General features: G+C 42.8%; 1 protein-coding gene across 6 annotated transcripts in view; it reads right to left on the bottom strand.

The window, feature by feature from the left end:
* The window catches only part of GUCY1A1 (guanylate cyclase 1 soluble subunit alpha 1), a 41,248-nt gene extending 21,885 nt beyond the window's left edge, over positions 1–19,363 (bottom strand). The window contains exons 1-2 of one of the 6 annotated variants that reach the window (XM_084856340.1): positions 19,138–19,363; positions 9,690–9,846 (exon numbers count right to left, since the gene is read on the bottom strand). The gene's annotated coding sequence lies outside the window, so the exon portion shown is untranslated. The other 5 variants (XM_084856338.1, XM_084856339.1, XM_084856337.1 and 2 more) reach the window with 5 other exon arrangements.
* Between the last annotated feature and the right edge of the window lie 7,639 nt (positions 19,364–27,002).

Raw genomic sequence — 27,002 nt, 5'->3', positions numbered from 1 at the left:
TTGTGTTTATTTATTCTTTTTGCAATATGAATGAGGCATGTTCTGGAGGTACTTATTTAATTACGTATTAGGAAGAAAAATAATTTCCAGTAATCTGGAGTCTGGGCTAACATGATTATAACTGTCTGAAGTCTGTTATTTGGAGACATGTCTTAAGGAATTGTAACAAGAACATAAACTGTCCATATATCTAGGCTGGGGTTGTTGTTCTTTTAAATTGTGTATTGCAAGTACCTGTTAGCAAGGGGAAAGTTTCTGATGGGTAGCAGGGCTTGGTGCTGGGAGTGGGGAACTCTAGAAAACATGCAACCAGTTCTGGAGCTTGTCAAAGGAGACCCTACTACCTACACAATTATGCTTATGTATCGTGTGTGTGTGTGTGTGTGTGTGTGTGCGCGCGTGCGCATATGCATGTGTGCGCATGTGGGTGGGTGTGAGAGAAAGAGATAATTTTAGTGTATTGCTTTAGAATTTTGTGTACCTTGCTTTGAGTATTGTAGCAAAAATGTAATAAGCAAGTTTTATAAATAGAAATAAAATAAATCACTGTCACACTAATTTTTGCTGTGGCCAAAGCCAGATGAGGCTAAAACAATTTCATGCCAGCCGTTTAGAGTACTTGTAAGACAATGTGAAGACACACAGTACTATGTATGCAGTGTAAAGCACCACTACTTTCTCTTCCCACCTAGCCATCCTTCTACTAACACACTGATGCAGGTTTCATACACCAACCAATCTGGAGAGGAAGCAGCAAAGCACAGGGAAGATGCATTCCACAGCTTCATTTGTATCAATTGCCTGATTTTGCTCTTTTCTTTGAGGAATGGAAAGATGTACTCCTGCCTGTGTATACCTCAGTCAGAATTAGAAAGAAACAAAACAAACACCAGATTTTTTGTTTCTTTATGAACTGCCTAGTAATTCTGGCTCTTGATATTTATTACTTCTAGGGTTTGGATTTTATTCTGGGCAGGAGCACAATTTTAGATAGGGGTGAGGAGGCAAACAAGAGAAATTACATACCACACTGATAGAGCCTGTCTGAGCCTTGATGTTTATTTTTGGGGTTGAGCCAGAATATAATGGATTTTTAAAAAACTTACTTTCTAGGGGATACATCCTACTGGGGGTGGCACAGTGGTGGGGGGATCTAATTTTCCAGTAACATCTAGGGGCAATGAAGAAAGTGCTTCACAAAAAAACTAGTATTACTACCAACTGTTTTAAGCATGAGCTTCCATCCCACACTGGATGAAGAGTTTTTAAAACCCTGTTTATATTAGGGAATTAAATTCTACATAGCTAGCAATCCATCAAATTAACAGCATGAGCAGGATTCCAAAGCACACTTTCACTAAAAGACAAAAGAAGAGCTGAGAAGAGCTGTTAATATTTAACTTAGGATGGTGAATGTTTTCCACTGGCTATCTACTTCCAAAATGAAAGCATGCTAACACACACACACACACACACACACAAAAGATCTTTGCCTAGGACATATTTCTTTTAATATATGAGGAATAGCCAGCCAGAGAACATAAATTCTCTAAAAAAAATAAAAATCCGCACATGCTCATTTTAAAGGTTTCTCTCATTTTAGCAGCTGAATCTTCTTGCACTGTAATGAAGTTAGTATTATACCCAGTACTTTTGTCCTATTAACAATGTGAGACATATATTACTCATACCCCTCCCTCTCTCTCTCTCTCTCACTCTCACTCTCACTCTCCAAATCATGACTTATTAGTGAAAGCAGAATGTTTAATTGACTGAAAAAACAGGCTAAACTAGACATGACTGCAGGAGATCTTGGATTAAGGGCACAATCCTATGCATGTTTAGACAGAGAAAAGGCCTACAACTCAGAGGTTGTAGGCCTTTTCTCTGTCTAAATATGTACAGGAATGCATGCTTAATTTCCCAACATTTTCATTTTTAGTTCAAAGCAGCCATGGCGAGCTCTAAATTGGTTTGGAATAGTGGCACCGAGTCTGCTGAGCTAATAGAAGCTAGATGGTAAAACAGCGTGGGGAAAGGGTTAGCTACCCTCTCCCAGGGCCACTGCTCCAATCTAATTCCAAGTCACATATCTTGTATTAAAAATAAAAATGTTGTGAGATTTAATCACAGATCTCCCATCTCACCTGTAGTTTGGTGTATAGGTCATTTAGGAATAGTTAAATTTCAATAAGGCTACACTTGTGAATGCCTTGGTCCCAAAATCATTGAGACTGAAGTTTTAAGAACAGAAGCAGAACTGGGAACAAGGAGCTGTTTCTAATCTACAACCAACATGACAAATTTTACCCACGTTCATTATTCAGCGGCTAAATTGTTGATGAGTAGCACCAGAGGAAGCAACACTGCTGGTTGCCAATTAGTTTCCAGGCTCCATTCAAGGTGCTTATACTTATTGTTAAAGCCCTACATGGACTGGGACCCAGATAGTTGAGGGACCACCTATTCCCATGTTTTTAGTTAGTTATGAAATTTAATATTCCACCCTTCAACTCAACTGGACTCCTCAGGGAGTCACAACATTATACAATAATGATAAATCAATTAAAAATATTAAATATAAAACTAAAAACAGCAACAGACTAAAAACAAGTCAACAGCAACTTATCACTCAAAGCAGATAAAAGACATAAGGCCTGAGTCAATAAAAAGATCTTTGCCAATATGGTATAACTCCGTTTTGATAACTCCGTTTCACCACTTTGCTGGAAAGGTTGTAATACAACTGTTTCTTTTATGCATATGTGGTGGACATGTAAGCTGGTACAAAAAAAATTGGGAAGCTGTCTTTGGGAAAATTTCTGACATTATAGGGCAACCACTGTCTATACACTGCCCATGCTCTTTCATCCCTTACTGACCACTTAGTGTTCCTATAATCCACAAGGAGTTGGTCACTCTGTTATTAGTTGCAGCATGTATGTAAATAGCAGTGGATAACTGCTTACAATCTTTTCGTGCAAAAGTGGATGGCGAGAATGTGGGAAATCGCCTTATCAGATAAATTAATGCAACACAGCAAAGTTGTGTGTGGTTTGTCTAGTACAGACAAGTTTGATGAGGTATGGTTCCCTTTCATCAAATACTGTATATTAATCAATCCTTACCTCCTTTTTCTCCTCCACTTACCCATGTTTCCCTGTGGCGGTGTTCAATAAGACACCTTGACATGGATAGTTAAAACAGAGTATTTTTGTTTTTAATATTGTGGATTAGATCTATACAGTATTTTAGACAAGATATATATATATATAGCATCCCAACTGGGTAATGTTGTACTTCAGTTTTGGTTGTAGTTTGTTTTTTAGTTTGTATAATAAAGTTTTTTTAAAAGATCTTTACCAAGTACCAAAAGACTCCACACTAGACAATGCCTCTCTAGGGAGAGAGTTCCACAACTGAGCACCATTTCTGACTAGAACATTTCCCAGAATACCACCCACCCCACATCAGAGGGCAGGACCTCCAGAGAAGGGCTGCAGAAGATGATCTCAGTGCTTGGGCAGGTTTGTGTGAGGGAAAGTGGTCCATAAGATACCTCACTCCAAAGTGATATAGCCATATTAAATGTCCCTGTTCCTGAAGGTCATGAAAGCCCCTACTCTGGATTCTTGCTGCTGCAGTTATAAAATTGATGGTGACAAGGACCAGGGCCATTTCAATGGTGTCACCTACACTGTGGAACCCTAAAGATCTCCTGAATGAGTTTGTAAATGCTGGTAATTATCTCCTTTTTAAGAGAACTTAGGACTTCTTTTCATTATCTCATTATTTTACACTGTGATTAAATTTGTTGTTTAAAATTATTCTTATGTATTGATTGTTGTTGATATTATTTTTGTGTTGTAAGCTATCTTGAGGACCCTTATGATCATAGAAAAGAAGATAGATTTTTAAAATGAATGAAATGATATGAAATAACTGTATCAGTTTGCTCATAATTTCATTGCTAAGATTTAATTGCTCATATCTAATACTATTTCTTTCAAGACACTAAGTGTATATCTGAGCACACTTTACATCTCAGTGTAGGTACAAATTTGAATATTTGTATTAATTAGTCCTACTTATTTCAACAGAACTAAATTGACTTAGACCCAAGGATTCTGCTTAAGTTTGTTGCAAGTTACAGTTTATAAGCAAAGCCTAACAATCTACTATGACAAGCTGCTGCACCAGCACCGCACCAAATAGGATCAAGCACAAGGATCTTAAAATTAGGGCAATTTCACAAGTTATACTAGGCAGAGAGCAGACATCAACTGTCACCTCAGTATAGTTGCTAGCAGCTACCATCAGTATCCCTGTGCTAATGACTACCTTCAATTCTTGGAAGCAAAAATGTGGCAGGAACCCTCTGGAAGGGCCCTAGACTGTGGCTCAATGGTAGCGCACATACATGGTTTACATTAACAAGGTCCAATGTGTAATTCCTAGAATCTCCAGGTAAAAAGATCTCAGGTAGAAGATGAGAAGGACCCTTCTCTCTGGAAAGCCACTACCAATCCATATACCCCTACTCTACATTCAACATTTAAGGTCCTCCTCTGGGTGCTTCCTCTGAGGGAAGCTTGGAAGGCAGCAATGAGGGAGAGGGCCTTCTCAGGGATGCCCCCCCCCCGTGGAACAATCTCCCCAACAAGGCCCACTTGGCACTAACATTGTTGTCTTTTAGGCATCAGGTTAAGACCTTTCTCTTCCCTCAGGCATTTGGCAGCACATGATGAGTTTTTAAGTCCTGGATCTGTCTTTGGTTATGACTGACTATTCAAAGTTGTTTTTAGTTATATGTTATCTTTGTGTATATGGTTTGTGTGTTTTATGTAAATGGCTTTTAAATTCTGTATGTTGTATTTTAATGTTTTAATCTCTGTAAACCGCCCAGAGAGCTTTGGCTATGGGGTGGTATAGAAATGTAAATAATGATTACAACAATAACAACAACAATAATATAGTGCAGGGGCAAGGGACCTCCAGATGTTGTCAGACTATAACTGCTATTGCCCCAACCATTAGCGATGCTGGCTGGGGCTGATTGGAGTTGGAGTCCAACAACATCGGGACGGCCACATGTTCCACACCCCTGGCATAGACCGTGCTGGGCTATATGGATCAACAGTATAACTCAGCTTTTTATGAGCCATTTTGTCTCACCAAAGCAGCTGAAGTCATATACACTTTGCCAGGCACAAAATACAGCTTTAGCTTTTGTTGAGCAGGCCAATGTTTGTCCCATTGCAAGAAAGATTTACAGGATTAAGATAAATCCCCTCTTATCTAAACAACTACTACATTCTTTAAAAGAAAAATAACCCTGAACATCAGTTTTCCAATACTCAATGCTGTTCTTAAAAATGACTCCAATAGTGTTCACGGCCCAATAGGAATTCCTTGTATTGTCTTCCATATATATTCCTCTACTGTAAGCAATTTGCTTTGCAATGGCTCCCTCCGCACTCATTTTGCCTCATCCATTTCGTTCACACCATGCTGTCTCACCAGCACCACCTATTTAAGTGTTATTGAAATTTTCAAATACACAGAAACCATTATGGGCTTACAGTGAGTAATAACTATGTGTATACACATTTTATCATCATTTACCCTTCCCCACCCATTTCTCTCTTCAGAGTTTTCATATACTAGAGGTTCACCCAATCCACTTTGTTCATACTATGGTGTTCCCCCTGCTGCCCTCCATTTACACTGTACTGAATTTTTCAAATATATGCAAACCATTATGTGCTCACAGGAAGTAACACAATGTGCATACAGATGTTATCATTGCTCACCTGTCTCTGCTCCCATTTCCCTCTACACAGTCTCCATATCCTAGAGTTTCTAAGCAGTATCTATAGAAATATAATGCCACTATCTAACGCTTCTTGAACTCCTTCATCTGTTTTCCTTAGGTCTATAACTGGGTTCTTTAGCTCTGTGAAGTACCTTCACACAAGGGTTATGAAAAAGGTTTTACTAAATTGGACTGCATTGCACTCGGCTAAGTGATGCTGAAAGGAACACACATTTACTGCAATCCTTTTCTCTCCTGAAGGTCATAATATTAACTATATTAATCACTTCTAGTCAATGGAAGCCTTTGGCTTGGAAGAAATTATTTAATTACTATTTGCTTTGCCTAGGCCTCCGGGCAATCAATATGTTTTTGATTCAGTGCATGCATGAACTCTTTTATAGCTATTCCTTAAGTCCAAATGCCCTGCTTACTGCATACACATGGGCAATCATGACCACTTTGTTTTTATTTTTAACGATTCCTCCCTCGTTGAAGTGGTACAGCAGTGATGATGTGTCTTCTATATCGGGGGAGGGGTGCAGAAGATAGATTGTGATCTACTGATAGATCTTTGGATAATTTGCAGTAGATAGCCAAAGTTTCTTGGCAACAACAAAGCAGCTTTTTCCCTTCTGTATCAGGTTGTTAGAATCTCTAACTCGGCCTTCCCAAACCTGGTGTCCTCCAGAAGTTTTGGACAACAACTCCCAGCATTCCTAACCATTGGCCATGCTGTCTAAAGCTGATGGGAATTGGTCCAAAACATCTGGAGGGTGCCAGGTTGAGAAAGGCTGCCCTAATTTGTAGTAACTCAGATGTACATTTGTACTTCTTTATGTAGATCATCCTTACATGTTTGGTTCATAGGGTGCAGTAGGTGATTGGCTCCACCCCCTGAGCCAACATATTGCATCTGGCTCCACCCACAAGTTACCATTTTGCACCTGGCTCCAACTGGTGGACCTCAGGTTCCTAACTAAAAAAACCCCACAAGCTTGAAGTCTCCCCATGCCTCTTCTGTATTGCTATCTAGCTTTGTCCATTTTTTAAAGTATTATTTCATAACATTGGCATAATGTGAAAACACTCCTGTGGAGAAGGCCTCATTTTACCAGATGCTACACATGTCAACATTATGTTCAGACTAAACATGTGATTCTTGGGATCTCTACTACTTTAGGCTGCAAATTCGGGATTGCACATTTGAATGCTTCTCTATGTTTGTTTGATTTCCTCTGCCCATAGAAAGCCAGCACATTTGGGGTAGAATCTTTCTTCCTGTTCTTGCAAGTTCTGGATGAGGGATGGGGAACATGAAGCCCTCCAGATGTTGTTAGCCTACAACTCCCATACTCGCCCACCATTAGCTATGCTGACTTGGGCTGATGGGAGTTGCATTCCTACATCTGGATAGTATTTCAGGGGAAGTTAAACAGTCTCTCCACCTTTACTCTGAAGTAGTACACTTTTTTACGCTATTCTTCTGAATGTGTGACTTGCACAATATAAAAAAAATGGCAACAAGGAGGAGAAAGGTAACATGACTACCCCCATTTTATTTTCAGTAAGTAAGAGAAAATAAGGTCCAAATGATATATGCAGAAGGCAGGAACATGCCTTCTTTCAACTATAAGAAGGCTCTGTGTCTCATTTTAACAGTAAAAGAATTCGTAGGAGCAGGTGCTGAACTCCCCTCCCCACCTAACCTGAGATTGTTGCTCTAAGCACTTATCAACATTCCTAGCTCTGATCACAGAATGGAATTAGGACTGAAAAAAGTGCCTGGAACAATGGACATAGGGGAGGGAGGTTCACTGGCCCTCTCCTGAATGCTCTCTTTACTGTTAATGTAAGATCCCCTGCCCCCAGGTTTATATGTGAACAGAGAAAGACGCATAAACGACTGCCCCAGTATGCCTAATTTGGCATTAAGGGTTTTGCTGAAGTATGAATGTGTGCTCTGAAACACCCAAGAACCAGTGTATTCAGAGTGCTGCACCCCTAAAACTCTCCCAAATAAGACGGCCTTTTTTCCCTTCCCCCTGCCCATAAGGGGGCTTTCAAGGAGGGAGTTATTCCAGGGGGTTAGAGAAGGAAATTGCCTTTGGCCTCCTACAGGCCTCAAAGTAAAGGCAAGCCAGGCTTGGTCACAGCAAGTTCAGCAGATAAGCAGAAAAGGGGCAATTTAATTGGCAATTTACAGAATATCTGTAAGAATATATGTAAGAATGGTGGGCAATTTACAGAATATCTGGAACCTGAAAATCTCAAATAAACAAGAGATTATATACATATTGTATACTTATTAGAACACCCTACTCCAGTCTGGTGCCCTCCAGATGTTTTGGATTACATCTCTCATCAGACCCAGCTAGCATGACCAATGGTCAGGGATGATGGGAGCTGTAGTCCAAAACGTCTGAAGGGCACTAGGTTGGGGAAGGCTATATTAGAACACGAGGGTCTTTTAGATTGTGTAAGGAAAACTGCATGAAAGGGATGAGTGGCACAGTAGGGAGGGAGAATAGGGGTAGATGTAAGTTAATGATATTTCTCTTTGGTCTGTTTTTTCTTTTTATATCTGACCACTTGTAAAAAGCTGAAAAAACTTAACATACGTGGTTTAATACCACATTTGAAGGGTATAACAAGATGGGATGGATAGGAGGGAGGGAAGTTGTATACCAATGTGTTTTTGGATGCATTTGTGCCAGTGTGCCTCTGGATAAATGGTGACTGATGACCATTTGGTTATGCTGACATACATACTGTCTTATTTCTTTCTGGTCAGTTTTAGGAAAAGGAAACACCTAGCATATTAACTACTGGAGCCCATTAAGGTATCAAAAAAAACCCACACACATTAGGACAATGAATTTTGAAATTATAGGATCTTAATTATAGGAATACTGCATAAGAATATAAATAGCACTTTTAACTGAAAAAAATTGTGATGCTTTTATCAAATTCTCATTAGTTTTGGCTCTAGGCCTAAGAGTAACATTTCTGCAGACAAACAGATATTCTGATGTATTTTAAAAATCTCATAGTTTTAAGTCAAATTTGTGATTTTCTAATTTTTATATCTGTGTTTGCCAACCAAGAATAACCATATGAGACTTTATTGCAGTCACTGTAGGCTGCAATGTCCCATTGGCTTGATTTGGAATTTGGTCGGCAATTATAAGTATCAGTCGAAAACGCTAAAAAAAGCCACACACAAAAAGAAAGAAAAAAATGCCACATCTTTTCCTGAGAGGTCTCTACAATTGACTTGTAGTGTTTGTGACATCTTACCAAATTGCCTTACAATTTCATAGACTTTTAACCTAACTTCTTGACACCAATCTCAGGTCAGATAAACAGCCCCAAAGGATATTTTGTAAAGATCCAGAGATAGTACCAAACCTTGGGGAAAATGATCTATACAATGCTGGAGCTTGTCTAACCAAGCTCTAGTAAACTTCACAACCAAAACAGACTATAGCATATACAAGGGATTAATTTTTTATTGCAGTCTCTGCTAGGTTTATCTCTTTATATTGAGACCACAGTTTTCTTCCTAGAAGATGTAGTATTAAATGAAAATTAACTATGTATACACAAATTATAATCATCTTTATGTGGAACATTTCTCATTAATTAGTTGGTAGAGGTACCTTGGAAGCTAGTTCAAGATTCAATTCTAGCTGTGCCCATGATATTATCTAAATATAAACAAACTTGCTAGCCGTTCAATGAATTTATGAACCAATTTACATCTTAAACAAATAGTCTTTGGGAAGCACTGGCCCTTTGACCACTTGAAACATTGTCACTCTCTTCTACAGAATCCTGACTTTAAAAAATTAAATAGAAGAGCACAACTCACTGATTCTGATGCTTTCAGATGAAGTTTGTGTATTATATAAGATTGTTTCATGTTTCCCAGGTCTCCATGCAGTAGGACATACCAGGGAGCAGCCTTTTACAGAGTCAGTTTTCTTGTAAGGAAAACGTACTGCAGACTTGTGATGCTTTTATCAGATCTGTGTATTTACAAAGATACAGCTTGAGTGAGGAGGGAGCGGGTGGAGAGGAAGCATATAAAGAGACACCAAGTGCCAAAAACAACAGGACATCCCAAAGAAGTAGCCCTCTAAGGGCACAATGCTATGCATACCATTGAGACCTAAGACTGCTTCTTGCCAGTAAAGTCCAAAAACTCAAACTGGTTTTCTGGCTGCCCAAATTCTCTTTCTTGGCACACACATTCCCAGGGGAAACATGGGTCTCAGACCCCACCCCGATAAGCAGGAATAATTTGTATTACAGATGTGTGGAAGAGTTGGTGTCTAGCTTAGTAAGGCTCAGTAGTGGCTTGGGATGTTCAAGCTTTGTACACAGCAGCATATCCATTACAATGCTATTACCCCCCTTGAACTCATGGGAAATGCAATAAAGATAAACAAACAGACACAACTAACATCTCCATGAACTTTATTTCATGGCATTTAGGAAGTGTGGTCTAAAAGCTGTTTACTAAAATGAGCAAATAGAAATTGTCATCAACATTTCATCAATGTAATAAATGTATCCTTACTATACTTTTCTTGCAGAGCTATATAATTAATGTTACTTAAGCAATTTCTATCAGTGGGTACATGCAAGAGCCACAAGGTACTTTGAACAGAAGCACCTAAGAACTGATACTTAGTCCCACTTGTATATACACCCATGTGCGCATACACAATCCAAATTATTCTCCTTAAGATCCTCCATGATACAACTGACCGATTTTCAATATGGACTAGATTATGCCTAGGACCTATAACAATACAAAGTGATATGGAAGGGGGCAGAGATACCTTTAAATGGCTACTTTCCTAATTTTCCAAAACCTGCCTATGCTTACTATCCCCTGCTTTCTACATATGGAAATATAATGCTATCGTTTTCTTCACTGTTCATGTTCACCTTTCTACCCTCCCATAACCCTCTACTACTCTATTGGGATAAACATAAAAAGGAACTTGTCTGGATTATATGGAGCTCTTGTTGATTTTTAAACTGTTCCAAAAAATTCAAAACAATCTGTTAATGCACTACTGTAACCTATTTTATTCTATCTCTAGGAAGCTGTCATCATCCAGCTGTACCATCTTTAGCAGATTTATTTCAGTGTCCATTAAGTATGTGCCTGAGAAAATATTCTATAGCTGCACAATGGAAAAAAAAAAAACCTCAGGAGAAAGATTTTAATATATGACAAATATGGTTGCAACTGCTACCAAGTGTGTATACTGACATACTGCATACGGTCAAGGAACACCTAAATACTTTGAATGAGTTCAAATCTCCAGGGCCAGATGAACTGCACTCAAGAGTAATAAAGGATCTAGCAGAAGAACTCTCAGAACCTCTGCCTATTCTCTTTGAGAAATCTTGGAGGACGGGTGAAGTGCCAGATGACTGGAGGAGGGCTAATGTTGTCGCTATCTTCAAAAAGGGTAAAAAAGAGGAACCTGGGAACTACAGACCAGTCAGTCTGACACCAATCCCTGGGAAAACTCTGGAGCAGATTATAAAGAAATCCATCTGTAAGCACCTTGAAAACAATGCAGTGATTACTCGAAGCCAACACGGATTTGTCAAGAACAAATCCTGCCAGATGAATCTGATCTCATTTTTTGATCAGGTAACCTGGCCCCATCACTTCCTGGCATATGGAAGGGGAAGAAATGGAAGCAGTGACAGATGTTATTTTCTTGGGCTCCAAGATCACCGCAGATGGTGACTGTAGCCATGAAATTAAAAGATGCTTGCTCCTTGGGAGGAAAGCTATGGCAAACCTAGGCAGCATAGTAAGAAGCAGAGACATCACCTTGCCAACAAAGGTCCATCTAATCAATTCTATGGTTTTCCCAGTAGTAATGTATGGCTGTGAGAGCTGGACTATAAGGAAGGCTGAGCGCCGAAGAATTGATGCTTTCGAACTGTGGTGCTGGAGAAGACTCTTACGAGTCCCCTGGACTGCAAAGAGGTCAAATCAGTCAATCCTAAAGGAAATCAACCCTGACTGCTCCTTGGAAGGACAGATACTGAAGCTGAAGCTCAAATATTTTGGCCACCTAATGAGAAGAGAAAACTCTCTGGAAAAGACCCTGATGCTGAGAAAGACTGAAGGCAAAAGGAGAAGGGGACGGCAGAGGATGAGATGGCTAGATAGCATCACTGATCCAATGAATATGGACTTGAGCACGCTCCGGGAGAGAGTACAGGACAGGAAGGCCTGGCGTGCTATGGTCCATGGGGTCATGAAGAGTCGGACACGACTGAACAACTGAACAACAACAACAACAACCACCTCCCTTGTAGACTGTGGGAATGCTGTGGACATAATATACCTCGACTTCAGCAAAGCTTTTTTTACCTGCGTCCGTGGGGGTCCGCCGGGGGGGGAGGCGATCTGTTCCTCCCCCCCCCCCCAGAATCCTCCCTGGCCGGCTCCACTCCGTGGCAGGGCCGCTGGCAGACAGACTTCCGTCCGCTGCCAGGCTGCGGTTGCAAATGGCGTCCCGTGTAGGGGACACTATTTGTGTCCCTGCTTTGCCATGATAGGCTACGTAAATATTTATGTAGCCTATCGCGGCAAAGAGCAGGGATGCAAATGGCATAGCGGAAGCCATTTGCATCCCCACTTTAGCCATGATAGGCTATGTAAGTATTTACGTAGCCTATCACGAAAAGAGTAGTGACGCAAATGATATAGCAGACGCCATTTGCATCCCTGCTCTTTGCCGTGATAGGCTACGTAAATCTTTACGTAGCCTATCACAGGTAAAGCGGGGACGCAAATGGCGTCTGCTACGCAGGATGCCATTCTCAGCCGCAGAGCGGATGGCAGACAGCAGTGGCCGGATCTGGACCCACCAGAGGCAGGTAGGAGCCAGTCTGCCAAGACTTCGCGGGGTGGCGATGGCGATTGCTCCGTTCCGCCACGGACTCCGGGGGCTGAATTCACTGGAATTCGGCCACACTGGAGTCCGTGGTGGAATTCTCCGCCATCTCTACGAGAAGGATCTTGGAATTGTTGTAGATCACAAGCTGAACATGAGTCAACAATGTGATATGGCTGCAAAAAAGGCAAATGCTATTTTGGCCTGCATTAATAGAAGCATAGCTTCCAAATCCCGGGAAGTACTAGTTCCCCTCCACTCAGCACTGGTTAGGCCTCATCTGGAGTACTGTGTGTACAGTTCTGGGCACCTCACTTTAAGAAGGATGCAGACAAACTGGAGAGGGTTCAGAGGAGGGCAACAAAGATGATCAGGAGACTGGAAACAAAGCCCTATGAAGAGAGACTGAAAGAACTGGGCATGTTTAGCCTCGAGAAGAGAAGACCGAGAGGAGATAGGATAGTGCTCTTCAAGTACTTGAAAGGTTGTCACAGAGAGGAAGGCCAGGATCTCTTCTCGATCATCCCAGAGTGCAGGACACAGAATAATGGGCTCAAGTTACAGGAAGCCAGATTCCGGCTGAACATCAGGACAAACTTCCTGACTGTTACAGCAGTATGACAATGGAACCAATTACCTAGGGAGGTAGTGGGCTCTCCCACACTGGAGGCATTCAAGACGAGGCTGGACAGCCATCTGTCAGGGATGCTCTGACTTGGATTCCTGCATTGAGCAGGGGGTTGGACTCAATGGTCTTGTAGGCCCCTTCCAACCCTACTATTCTATGATTCTATGCCATAAAAGCTCTTTCAGTTGTATTGGTTTTTAGCACAGGATTTACAACAACAATCTCTGAGTAAGGTATATAGCCCTCTACTTTGATTTATTCTCTCTTTACATAGAAGCCATGACAGTCTATCTATACTCATGAAATATTGTGTTCTTTTTTTGCAGAATGCTTTATTAGTTTGATTCAGTTCATCCTCAATTATGGTTAGCTTGCTCCCCTAGGGATGCAATCCTAAACATATTTCTTTGAAGAAGAAAAGGCCCATTCATAATTTGCTCCAGCATATAGGTTTCACATATGTTGAGTAGGGGAAATAAGCCTCAACCTTCCCCAGTGTCCCCTTATGTACTATGTGGCATATGTGACATATACTCTGTGCACAAGATCCATGTACGTGCCATAGAATAAGGTGATTGGATCAGGTCAGTGAGGCCTATATTCTGTCACATGGAATGTTCTATATATTTTGTGGGGAACATACACAAAGCTGAGGCTCAATCCCACACATCCCACCATGTGTGGATCCGTCATACTGGTGTGAATTGACCCAAAGACTTACTGATTTCAATGGGACCAACTTCCAAGCAAACAGGTTTAGGAGTGGGATGCAGGTGGGGTTTTATAGCTTTGAGATACTGTAAGGATGCTATATAAAGTCACCTGTAAGCTTTGTTTTTGCATCCATGGAGCAAGACTGACTGAGGTTACATCAAATGAGGGTCACATGAGAAGAGGCAAGACAAATGAAAGCAAGGAAATGAACCTCTTCACTTTAAATACCAATGTAATACATTATGCTATCGAAGAGGCATGGCAGATTTAATGAATGACCCCCAAACAGCAGGTACAATTAATACATTAGTAAATAAAATAATATCATATACTCACTGAAGGTAGAACAACAAGAAGAACCCTCAAATAATTGTTACTTATATTCTACTGCACTGTTATTCTATTGCAATTTTATTATATTGAAATATTTTTCATTATTGTACAGCCATTAGCTACATGCTCTGTTATCATAAGAGAAAAGAATCACAAGTTACCCTTTTCCACTTTCCTGTTTCTTTTCCTTCCCTGCTGTGATTGTAGATTGAAAGGATTCCTTTCTCTGCTTTGCTATTTAGACATAATAATCAGTTCAGCTGATGGGTCATCCTGTCTTTTATCCAACAAGGTATCTTGTCTTGTCATGACTGACAGGGTACAATAGGGCTTAATCTCAACTCCAGAATCATTAGATTTCATGAAATGCTTTTTGATAAAAAGGTGAAAACAAGCTGAAACACAAATATGCACTCACACATATGATTGTGCCTTAATGGCAAATAAAAAAAAATTCCCCTAGTGAACCCTTCCCCAACCCATCAACCCCCAGATGTTTTGGACTACAACTCCCATCATTCCCAGCCATTGTGCATGTTGGCTGGGGTTGGAGTCCAACACATCTGGATGGTACCAGGTTGGGTAAGGCTGTCCTAGCCCGTTTCATCACCTCAAGCCCAGGCAAGTGCTATTATATAAGAAACCATGTTTTTCAATAGCTGCTATCCCTATCAGAGTTGTTGTCAATGTTTACAACAATGTAAGAAAAACAGTATGAGACAGCACCTTCTGTTTGCTTTAATTTACTTGTCCTGCTCCCCTATGTGTGTTTTTAAAAAAACAAAACAAAAACATTGGTGGAGAATCCTACACCCGTGAAAACTACTACCAGCAATTTTGTGTTCATAAGAATTAAAGATCCATTCTGTATTCAAAACTCACATCAGAATCCACAACAGTGAATTCTAAAGACAGATATTCACATTTACAACATTTCAGGTTTAATCTTCTTGGCTATTCTAGCTCGGTAACAATAGAAGGGTAGTTATGTTTGCAATGCTGATGATGATCAGGCTGTGTGTTAATCTGTTGATCCCATAAAATGAAAAATGCAGAATGGGGGAACATCTTCTATGAATCTAAGCAGCTGGAAGCATCTGAACAGCCTTCATCACATATTCAGTATTATTATTATTATTATTATTGCCTTGCAGACTTCATTTTAGACCCTCACATTTTATTCTGTATCTGACCCACAAACTAGTCATTAAACTATACATCCCCAAAACTGGTGATCTTAGCCATCCAATCACGATATTGTTACTTCTCCAAATTTTATCAAATTTCACTGATTAATAGCAAATTCGGAAATTCTCAGAGGAAATTTCAGTAACAATTCTGCTCTAATATTTAATTGTAGTCCCTTTTAGCCTTGTTTGGCCTTTCCCAACCTAGCATCCTCCAGATGTGTTGGACTACATCTTCCATCATCCCCATCAGCATGGTCATATTGTGACTGGAGATGATGGGAGTTATCAACCAACACAGCTGGAGGGCACCAGGTTGGAGCAAGGCTGCCTTAACTAGGGAAACTGGGAGCTAAACATTTTGCTGCTTCTTTACATTTTCTTATGAAAGAGTCTTTATTAACATAACTCTTTGGTTTGCTACATTGTTCTGGCATTACAGAACAGAATATTTTGAGATGTAAGGTATCATTCTCTCCATGAAAATTTACTGTCCCTGTCAAAGTTAGAAGAATAACACAAAAATGGCAAGCCGTAAGCAAGTATAATAATGTCAGAAAAATTCTGGTAGCATCTTAACATTGATCAAACACATTGTAGCATAAGCTTTTCTGGACCAGAACTGACTGTCACAATGCACATAAAGCAGGCCCATGAATGCTTATGCCACGAGAAATGTTAGTTTTTAAGGTGCCACCCAATTTCCAGCCACTCAATAATACAGTCAGAAAATTAATAAAAATCATATTAAATGAACATTAAATGAACATGCCAGCTATATGAAATTAGAAAAGGGGGGAAAACAGCTAAGAAACAAATAAACTTTTGGCTGTATTATTTCAAACATTCTTTAGCTTTTACTCCCCCACAATAACAACTATTAACACAAATAGCAAATACAGCATCAGAATTAGTAACGACATCCTTGTTAAACATTAAATACTGTCCACAAATCCAGCAATCCGATGCCTCACTGATCAATCAAAAAAGTAACATATTCCTAACTACTGTATAGCTCACTGCTTTAACTCTGCCACCAACAGATCTTTACGAAAAGAACACAGCATACTAAAGCATAACAAGTTAACAATGCACCAGCCAGTCAGGCTAGGTTTTAGAAATAAGAACTTGTTTTCTAAGCTCATTAAAAACAACACAGCTGTGATTGGGGCAGAGTCATTTGCAAAGGATACAAAATCAAAGTAGAAGACAAGCTGCTTTTTGCCAAATAACACTGTTTTCCTAGCCTAGGACATGTTCAACATTTCAAGACTTGGAATAAAATTAAGGCATTTTTTTAGAGAATGGAAAGAAAGAAAGAAAGAAAGAAAGAAAGAAAGAAAACTAATGTCTGGAAGCAACCTGTTTTGTACACTTAGATGCACCCATGCAACAATATGTTTTGAAGCCAAGTGCAAGAAGAAGGGTGAAGAAATCAGGTAGGGGAGGTTTTTATAAACTTCCACTAATTTCTCCTCCTCTCACCAGGGTGGGGTGCATACTTGGCCAGGATAACATCTAACCAGAAATAAACCAGCCATGGCCTGCTCATGCATTTTTAATAGCTGCTGGATGCACAGAAAAATAACGCAAAGCTTTTCACAACTCCTAAGCGGTGCCCCCTAAGCTGTGGAATTCCCTCTCCCTTTCTTCCTGTTTGAGAGGAGACAAAATCTTATTTTTTTAGTTACGCCTTTTCTTTTTTTATTTCCCCTGATCATTTGGTCCTCTGGTGCTCTGCCATTGTTTTATCTGCTAGTCTCCCCCTTGTTTCGGTTGACTGCTGATTCATGTTTGAGTTGATATTATTTTAACTGATATTATTTTCAATTGTTTAATCAGAGAGCCAGTGCGGGGTTAGTGGTTAGAAATAACAGTCTGAAACCAGGAGATCCAGATTCAAATTCCCACTCAACAGTGATGCTCATTGGGTGACTTTGGGCCAATCACTTTCACTCAGCCTAGCTTACCTCACAGGATAAAATGAGAGGGGAGTCCCTTGTATGCCACCAGTGGAGGCTGGTGGCTCTGATTTCGGTGGGACTGTGATACATTCTGGGTTTCACTCAGAACAGGCAAGAATTCTAAAGGTGCTCTCCATGGTGCTGAACGCTACCCCCAAAATAGTTTTGGCACCTTGGATAAGCTCCTTTAGAGCTCTGGCTGGTTCTGACTGAAACCCAGAATGGATTCACAACCCCACCGAAATCAGAGCCACCAGCGGCCACTGCCACCAAATGCCTTCATTGGATGAAGCCTGAGATTTAAAATGAAATAAATAAATAAAGTCACTCTTGTTGTGAACCATTATGGATGGGAAAAGGCACGCAAATATTATAAATAACCACACGAATCCAGCACTATCCCCCGCTTGCGTCTGTACAGCAAGGCGCTAGCAGAGGCGCACCTACGGCGGCCGCTTGAAAAGTTGGCAATCCTCGACTCGGCCGGCCCTAGGAAGCGCCGGGCCGCCTCGCTCGCGACCTCCCCACTGGCTGCTGACAGGGTGGAAGAGGCTCGCTTCCTCCCTTCCCACGAACCTGCCCTGCTTGCCGGGACCTGGAAGCCCGGAGCTTGTCCTGACCCTACGGCGCTGGCCCCGGCCGCTTCGCCCTCTGCCGCGCGTTCTGGAGGAGGACGGAGCGTGGGAACCGGGCAGCCCGAGACGCGCGCGCCAGCCGCCTGGCTCGGCCGAGGGGAGGGGCAGGCGGGGCGCCCGGGCTTCCGCGGCGACGCTGCGGCTGCGGCTGCGGCTTCAGCCCGGGAGCCTCTGGCTGGACTGGACACCGAAGCGGCGCGACAGGCGGGGGCCAAAGTGACGGGCGGAATTCGCGGCCCTTCTTTCCTGCGGGAGGGGGGGCGGGGGGCCCGGCGACGCGGACGCTGCCACATCCACCTCGGGGCTGGGATCCCAGCTCCCGAGTCGCGGCTGAGCAGCCCGCGCTGCACAAGCCCTCTGAGTGGCTCGCCGGCGCTCCAAGCCACCAGCCGGTGGAGGACGGGTGGGGAAGAGAGGCGCGGGGAACAAACGCCCCAAGGACGCCCAGAGGGAGGGGGCGAAGATGGCAGCCGTATCCTCCCCCGCCCACATGCCTCGGGTGGATCATGCCCAGAGGAGGACAGCATCAGAGTCCCGGTGAAGGCGAACCCACCACGCCAGAGACGGGGGCGTGAAGCCATGCGGCGGAGGAGAGAGGGAGAATAAAGGTGCCCAACTGGGCAGAGGGGGCGAGGCGGGCCACGCCGCTTCGGCGGGGCGGGGCGGGGCGGGCGGAATCGCGGCCTCCTGCGCGAGCCCCTCCCTTCCTCCTAGCGCTGTCCAGGGTCCCCGTTCGCCCCTGCGGGCTGCCTGGAGCCAGAGGCACGGAAGCGCCACGTCTAGCCTCGCGCCTTTCTCCGCCAAGCGCCCTCCCGAGCGCAGGCACCTGCAGACGCCGCCGCCGCCGCCGCCGCCTCGAGGCGGAGCGGGGCAAGGCACCCCCAGACGAAGCCGCCGACGCGCGGTCGCCCCGTCCGCACCTCGTCTGTGGCCTGCGCCTCCACTCACCGCGACGCGCGCTCCCTTTCGCTTCGTCGGCAGGCAGCTGCCGGGACGCCCGGCCGCTGCCGTCGGCGAGCTCTGAGGTGAAGAAGCCGCGGTCCCCCTTCCCGGCTCGGCAGCCTCTGCCCAGCTAACTCATGTTCGAAACGTGCGTTTGGACAGCAGGCTCCAGCCGCTTCTTCTGGCCCCTCCCCAGCCTCTCACGCCGAGCGAGGAGGCGCCGACTTTTGTGTCCAATCAGGAGGCGTGTAAACCGGAGCAGGAGCGGCGGAAGGGCGGGGGGGGGGAGAGGGAGAGAGACGAACGAGGGCAGCGCAAGCCGCACAAAGAGGGTAGGAGGGCAAAGAAGGCGGAATGGGGCTTACGTTAGACTAACATTGGACACAACCGGTAGGCAGCGCTGAGAAGAAGCCCAGGCAGATGCTTGGGGGGCGCGGGGGAGAGAGATCTGAAGACCACTGACAAGGAAGTTGTTGTGTACCCCAATATGCCAATTAGAAGCGGCAGCAAATGCAACACAAAAACATAGATACGTTCGTGGCTGCCCCATGAAGCTCACCTCCCACCAGTCCAGGATTGTTAGATGTATTTGAAGGGGGAAGTTAAATAGCTTTCTGCCCAGCCTCATGTGTAGTGCTTGCCTTGCCCCAATCAGATACACGTTCCTGGCTGCCACTGCAAACCCCTCCTTTCCTCCTGTCTGAGCCAAGTGCGTGTTGTTGTTGTTGTTGTTCAGTCGTTCAGTCGTGTCCGACTCTTCGTGACCCCATGGACCATAGCACGCCAGGCCTTCCTGTCCTGCGCTCTGTCACCTGACAGAGGCAACACTTTAACACAACAGTGAAGACATGTCCATGATCGAGAGGATATATACATCTTCCACCTACGGATGCGCTGGGGAGTTTTTGAAGAATTCCTTTTTCAACAATTCCCTCCTTCAACAGCCCCCTGAACTGGCTCTTTAAATTCCAAGAATGTAGTTCAGTACTTATTGTAAACAGATCCCAACCCTAAACAGCTTCTTGGGAGTCAATAATTTCTTGTTAGATAAAAAACATTTTTAGATTCTAAGTAAAACTTACTAGACTTTGTTTACTTATTCTAACCAGAACTATTCAAATGATGTTGGGATTGATTTATAAGATACATTAAAGTGTACCTTCATCCTTTCTTTGTTTTGGACATAGCTTGTTCAGTCCTACCAGTAACAACAGACAGTTCTTGTAAATGAAGTTTCTATTCTGCAGGCATAGATTTCATGTTTCTTTTTGCCATGGGAAATCCAAGCTTCAAGAGACAATGGGAACTCCCACCCACAATATATTTTATCCCATATGTAGCTTGCCTTCCCTTGCTCTGTGATGGGTGCTGCCGCTGGAGTTTGTTATGAAGTAAACTCAGTGACACAAGTTTTGCCCATTAGGTGCAAAATGTCTCATTTTACATTTTCCTGGCAATATGTCTTGGGCAATGTGTGTTTACCAAATTTAAGCTTTCTTTGTGGTCTGGGAGTGCTTTAATCATTTGGGGTTGCAATTTAACCAACCCACTGTTTTGAGAGAGAAGTCACACACTTCCAGATTTTTTCTGGCAATCAAGGAATCTTGGATAGGACTTTAGCTCATCGGGAAATACCCTAACAATCTAACTGAACTAAAGGAGCATGAACCAGGGTCAGTATTTTTTTCACACAAACAACATTTGACCTTTCCCCAGATTTAGTTTACTAACAAAATGGTGCACTTTCACATTTCTTAACACAATGGTTACTGAACTCTGACAAAAGATCCTTGCAGCACAAATGTCTTCAGTATTTAAGCAGATGGAAGTTATTCTATAATAAAATACTGTCAACTTGTTATGAACTTGAGGTTGCCTAGTTGATCATACTTACATTATTAGTACAAATAGCACACATTCACACACACGAAACAGGATTGCGGGTACCCATTTGAAGTAAAGAACTTTTAACTCACTTTGATTTTAACTCACAGTGATTACTCGAAGCCAACATGCCAGATGAATCTGATCTCATTTTTTGATCAAGTAACCTCCCTTGTGGACCGTGGGAATGCTGTAGACATAATATACCTCGACTTCAGCAAAGCGTTCGACAAAGTGCCCCATGATATCCTGATGAGCAAACTAGCTCAAAGTGGGCTAGATGAAACAACGATCCGGTGGATCCACAGTTGGCTACAGAATCGGACTCAAAGAGTGCTTATCAATGGGACCTTCTCAACCTGGGGAGAGATAATGAGTGGGGTACCGCTGGGCCCAGTGCTCTTCAACATTTTTATTAATGACTTGGAGGAGGAGGTGCAGGGAATGCTGATCAGATTTGCAGATGACACAAAATTGGGCGGGATAGCTAATACTTTGGAAGACAGAAACAGAATTCAAAGTGATCTTGATAGAATGGAACACTGGGCAGAAAACAACAGAATGACATTTAATAGGGATAAATGCCAAGTTCTGCACCTAGGAAAAAGAAACCAAATGCACAGTTACAAGATGGGGGATACGTGGCTCAACAACACTACAAGCGAGAAGGATCTTGGAATTGTTGTCAATCACAAGCTGAATATGAGCCAACAATGTGATGTGGCTGCAAAAAAGGCAAATGCTATTTGAGGATGCATTAATAGAAGCATAGCTTCCAAATCCCGGGAAGTACTAGTTCCCCTCTACTCAGCACTGGTTAGGCCTCATCTGGAGTACTGTGTCCAGTTCTGGGCGCCACACTTTAAGAAGGATGCAGACAAACTGGAGGGGGTTCAGAGGAGGGCAACAAAGACGATCAGGGGACTGGAAACAAAGCCCCATGAGGAGAGACTGAAAGAACTGGGCATGTTTAGCCTTGAGAAGAGAAGACTGAGGGGAGATAGGATAGCACTCTTCAAGTACTTGAAAGGTTGTCACAGAGAGGAAGGCCAGGATCCCTTCTCGATCATCCCAGAGTGCAGGACACGGAATAATGGGCTCAAGTTACAGGAAGCCAGATTCCGGCTGAACATCAGGAGAAACTTCCTGACTGTTAGAGCAATACGACGGTGGAACCAATTCCCTAGGGAGGTGGTGGGCTCTCCCACACTGGGGGCATTCAAGACGAGCTGGACAGCCATCTGTCAGGGATGCTCTGACTTGGATTCCTGCATTGAGCAGGGGGTTGGACTCGATGGCCTTGTAGGCCCCTTCCAACCCTACTATTCTATGATTCTATGATTTTATAGGAGAATTAACCCATCTGTCTAACTAAAACTGTATAGCTCTCCTCTCCCTTGTCCATTCTTGAGGGCTTGCTTCTGGTCCAGTAGTGCTCTGACAAAGCCAGGCATCTGAAAGATTGCTCAGCCTTTTCGGGGGCATTGCTAGGCCTGGGGCCATGCAGCCCTCATCCCAATTCTATTTCCCAGAACCCTGGAGCTATTCCACAGAGCTCTGAGTGTCCATTGGTTCCAACTGGAAATTTTTCCCCCTCAGGTTTATTGCCCTGCAGGGGACAATTTTCAAGGGAGATTGCAGCTGGGGAGGGAAGAGTTAATTCTCCTCCTTCCACATGCTGCAGACCTGCCTTGCACAAAAATAAATCTCTCCCTGCATGACAATTAGGCTTAGAGTAATATTTTTTCCATTGGTTTGGGAAGATCTGGAGGCAGGGTGCAAAGTAATTCAAGAATTTAATTTATTTGAGATTATTTGGATGAGAAATGAATGGGCTGGCTTAGCCTCCTGTGAAATTTAAATAAATCCTACTAATTATATCTAAATGTGCATATATAGACATAAATTAGCATGTGCAGATTTTATGACCTACGGGCCTGAGCCCTAAATCTTTGAAGTATGTAGCAATGCCCTGATCCTTTTCCAGGTACCTGGAGATGCATGTGGGGGCCTGTGGATGAAGACCCTGCTCTAGATGTGCTGTAGGCGGACCTCCACTTGATGTGAGTTGCCCGCAAGTGTCAGGGCCTCTGACTCCAGGGGTTATGAAGCAATAGCTTAATGGGGGTGGGTTATACCAGTGTGCTATGGGAGTTGCTCTGCACTCTTTTCCTCTGTGTATACATTGTGCATTCTTTTTTCTCTGTAGCCAGTTTGGACTACACTGAAATATTAAATATCACACACAAACCTTTCCCATATTAGGATATCTGAGGCATTTAGATGCTGTCAAGAAAACCTAAATACTTCAGCTGTTAAGATAATACAGCAAATATGAAAATATCAGAGGAGGGCAACCTTATCAGGAAGAGTAACCTCTGGCCTGTGGACCTAATCCAGCCTGCAAAGGGTTGGGTACCCTCTGTGGGCCACTCCCCCTCCTCAAGCTCCAAGCCCTGACCTGGGCAGAGGAATCTCATGTTATCTCTGTGCAGAGATAACAAGGCTGTTCCCCTGCACTCAGCCCGGGCTTGCAGGACTGGATCCAGCAAGCGCCTGCAGAGTCCTTTTTGTGCTACTCCACCCCAGTGGTGCAGTGTGGGAAGGAGGTGCCCAGCTCAGCTGGCCCTCGCACCAGCCATCTCCTGTGAGTGCTGGCTCTGTGCAGAGAGTTCATGCCTCTCTCTGCACAGAGAACAAAAAGGTGTGTGGACTTGATAGCATCATGGGAAGGGGTGGGTTTGTGGGTGGGGACTGCCCCCTGGACATCATCCAGCCCACCAACTTGGTCCAGGGGAAGCAATCTGGCCCCTGGATCAAAATAGGTTGCTCGCCCCTGTTGTAAGCTAAGTCACTATAAGATGACATTTTACAGAACTGGCTTCCATGGTTGGAGATTCCCTATTGGGGGGTGGGGATGTGCATGTGGGTTGAATAAAACAAACGAGAGAAACTAGTTTAATAAAATAATTCCCCAATGCTTTCACTTTGACTTGGGGATTTGCCTTAAGCCTCAGTTTCAAGCATGCTTATTTGAAAACCTCTCCGGCTGAATCTACACATAGCAGTTATACTGTTATCATACTGTTATCAGAACTATTGGTACACATGACACCAATGGGCACCAGTAGTTATGATAACGGTATAACTGCCATGTGTAGATTCAGCCTCCATGAAATAAATGCGACTTATTCCAAGTCATGTATTTAGGATTGAAGTATCAAAAGTACAAAGGCAGAGACCTTTTCTGCTGATAAGACATAAATACTGAGAGTACAAAAATACGCACTGCAAGCCAAATAATGATATCTTTGGATAACCACAAGTGTGAAAGCACATGCACACACAAAAAAAAGAAGGAAGGAAGGAAGGAAGGAAGGAAAGACAGAAAGAAAGAAAGAAAGAAAGAAAGAAAGAAAGAAATCAAAGAGAAAAGTGCATATCAGCCTAACAGATCTTAAACATCATCCATTTTTGTGGCTGTTTTTAAAAACCTTTCCCTTTGAAATGGTAGCCCAGTTTTGGCATACACACAGAACTCTGCATCTTCCTTTGATTCCTGAATGCAAAAGTAGGGCATTGTTTCTACAATTTTATATCAACGCCTGACCCTTTCTTTTGCTCTGGATTTTAGCAAGTTAATTTGCATGTTATATTTTGTAACTTCATAATGCATTGTAACTTGGCCCAAGCTCTATATGGATAAACAAATACATGAACAATTTCCGGGAACCAGATCATGAAATGTCTTCTTTTTACAAACATCTGGATCTACTTTTCACTTTATGGGAAAATCCTCTGTGTGTTCAAAAATCATTCAATTTTTTTTTTTAAATCCCACATGCAATTGAACACAGATGAAACCTTTATCATTCAGAAGGCTGAATCATTAATTGTACTAACATTCTACCAGCTGTAATTTTGCAATTACTCTGATTTATGCAGATGAAAAGTCTTAAGTTCTTAAGTGGTAATAAATGCCAAAAACATTTTCACATCATTATTATAAAGATTACACCCCATATTACTTATATTTGCTTTTGGACTAGATTTGCTTTTATACTTCAGTTCATTTACTTCAGTGTGACCGCTCACTCAGTGTTCTTATTTACCACATGTAAATAGTCTGTATTTTATTGAAATGGTTTATCATTCTTATCTCATTCACAACCACCTTCTGAAGTTGTTTAGGCTGGGAGATATTAATCTGCACTAAAGTCCTCCACACAGCTTCATGGTTAACAAGTAATTTGAACCCATCCTATAGAAACCCTGAGCTGTTGCCTGACATTTGCAAAGAGCTGGATGGAGGTAAACGTCGTATCCATATAAGATGGAGGCACTTTTGGTTGAGGAAACAACTGATCTAGGAATGAAGGTTCAGCCTGTTTGGGATGGGGTTCTACTTTCCCTGAAAACACAGTTTCACAGTTTGATCCAGTGCTGCTTTCAGAGGAGTGGTGTGTAACCTGTGGTCTTCCAGATGTTGCTGGACTTCAAATCCTATCAGCCCAGCCAGCATGGCCAATGGCCAGGGGTGATGGGAACTATAGTCCTGTCACTTCTGGAAGCACTCCAGATGTTGTTGGCCTACAATTCCCATCAGCCCTAGCCAGTATAGCTTTTGTAGGCCAAAACATCTGGAGGACCACAAGTTGCCCACCCCCATTCTAGAGGCTCAGGTGGCAACAGTAACTATGAGTACCTTTCATCAGCTTCAGTTGGTGTTCCCACTGCACCCCTTCCTGGAGAAGCTGGACTTGGCAGCATCCATGCCCTAATATCCTCCAGGCTTGATCATGGTAATGTGTTCCACATAGGGCTGTCCTTGAAAAGCATCCAGAAATTTCAGCTAGCACCTCCACCAAGTTGCTGGCTGGGATTCGATGACTGGAGCATATTACTCAGTTGTTTGATCTGCACTGATTGCTTGTTCATTTCCAGGGTCAATTTGAGGTACTGGTTCTTATCTTTAAAGTACTCAGTGGCTTGGGACCTGGGTACTTGAATAGCCAGCTTGCCCCTTATCCCCCCTCATGCACTCCACTCAGTATCAGGTCTTGCTCCAGATGCCTTGCCAACTGAAGTTTGGTGGGTGTCTGCTAGGACTTTCTCAGTGAGGGCACATTGGCATCAACTTTATAGCCCTACCAAGCCCAACGCTATGCTTTCACACACAAAATGAAAACCTAGCTGTTTAGCAAAGTTTTTGAAATTAGCTGACACTGTTTGTATTATTTTAGGCATTGCTGTTGATTTTTGGTTGCCTGCTCTCTGTGATTCTATTTTCTGCTTTCTTCCAATGCCACTTTGTGGATTTGTTCCTTTTTAGTTTGTTTACCTTATTTGATGCTACATTGTTTTAATTTGTGTGTTAGTTGCTTTGAGTTTATTTTTTAAAGATAATGTGGAACACAATTTTTAAAACAAACTGTCTAAACTAAAATAAATAATAATAAGATTTACTTGACAGAAAGTTGTTGTTGTTAACATTTCTATACTGCCCAATGGCTAGAGCTCTCTGGGCGGTTTACAAAGATTATAAACACTAAAAATACAATATACAGAGATTAAAAACCATTTACATAAAAGACACATGAACAGACAATATACACAAAAGGAACATATATGTAAAACAACTTCAAACAAATGATCTCAAAAACAAACAAGCATAACCATAAGACATTCCAGGAACACTTATCATATTAAAGACTTATCATATACTGCCGAATGCCTGGGGGAAGAGAAAGGTTTTAACCTGGTGCCGAAAAGATAACAATGTTGGTGCCAGGCGGGCCTCATCAGGGAGATCATTCCATAATTTGGGGGCCACCACCCAAAAGGCCCTCTTCCTTGTCACCGTCTTCTGAGCTTCCCTTGGCGTAGGCAGCTGCAGGAGGGCCTTAGATGTTTAGCATAGTATACAGGTAGATTCGTGTCGGGAGAGGCACTCCATCAA

Source organism: Heloderma suspectum, chromosome 5 (assembly GCF_057233095.1).
Source record: "Heloderma suspectum isolate Gila_16-S chromosome 5, 16-S_ref, whole genome shotgun sequence".
Classification (NCBI taxonomy): domain Eukaryota; kingdom Metazoa; phylum Chordata; class Lepidosauria; order Squamata; family Helodermatidae; genus Heloderma; species Heloderma suspectum.
This window is presented reverse-complemented; position numbering and strand designations above follow the sequence as displayed.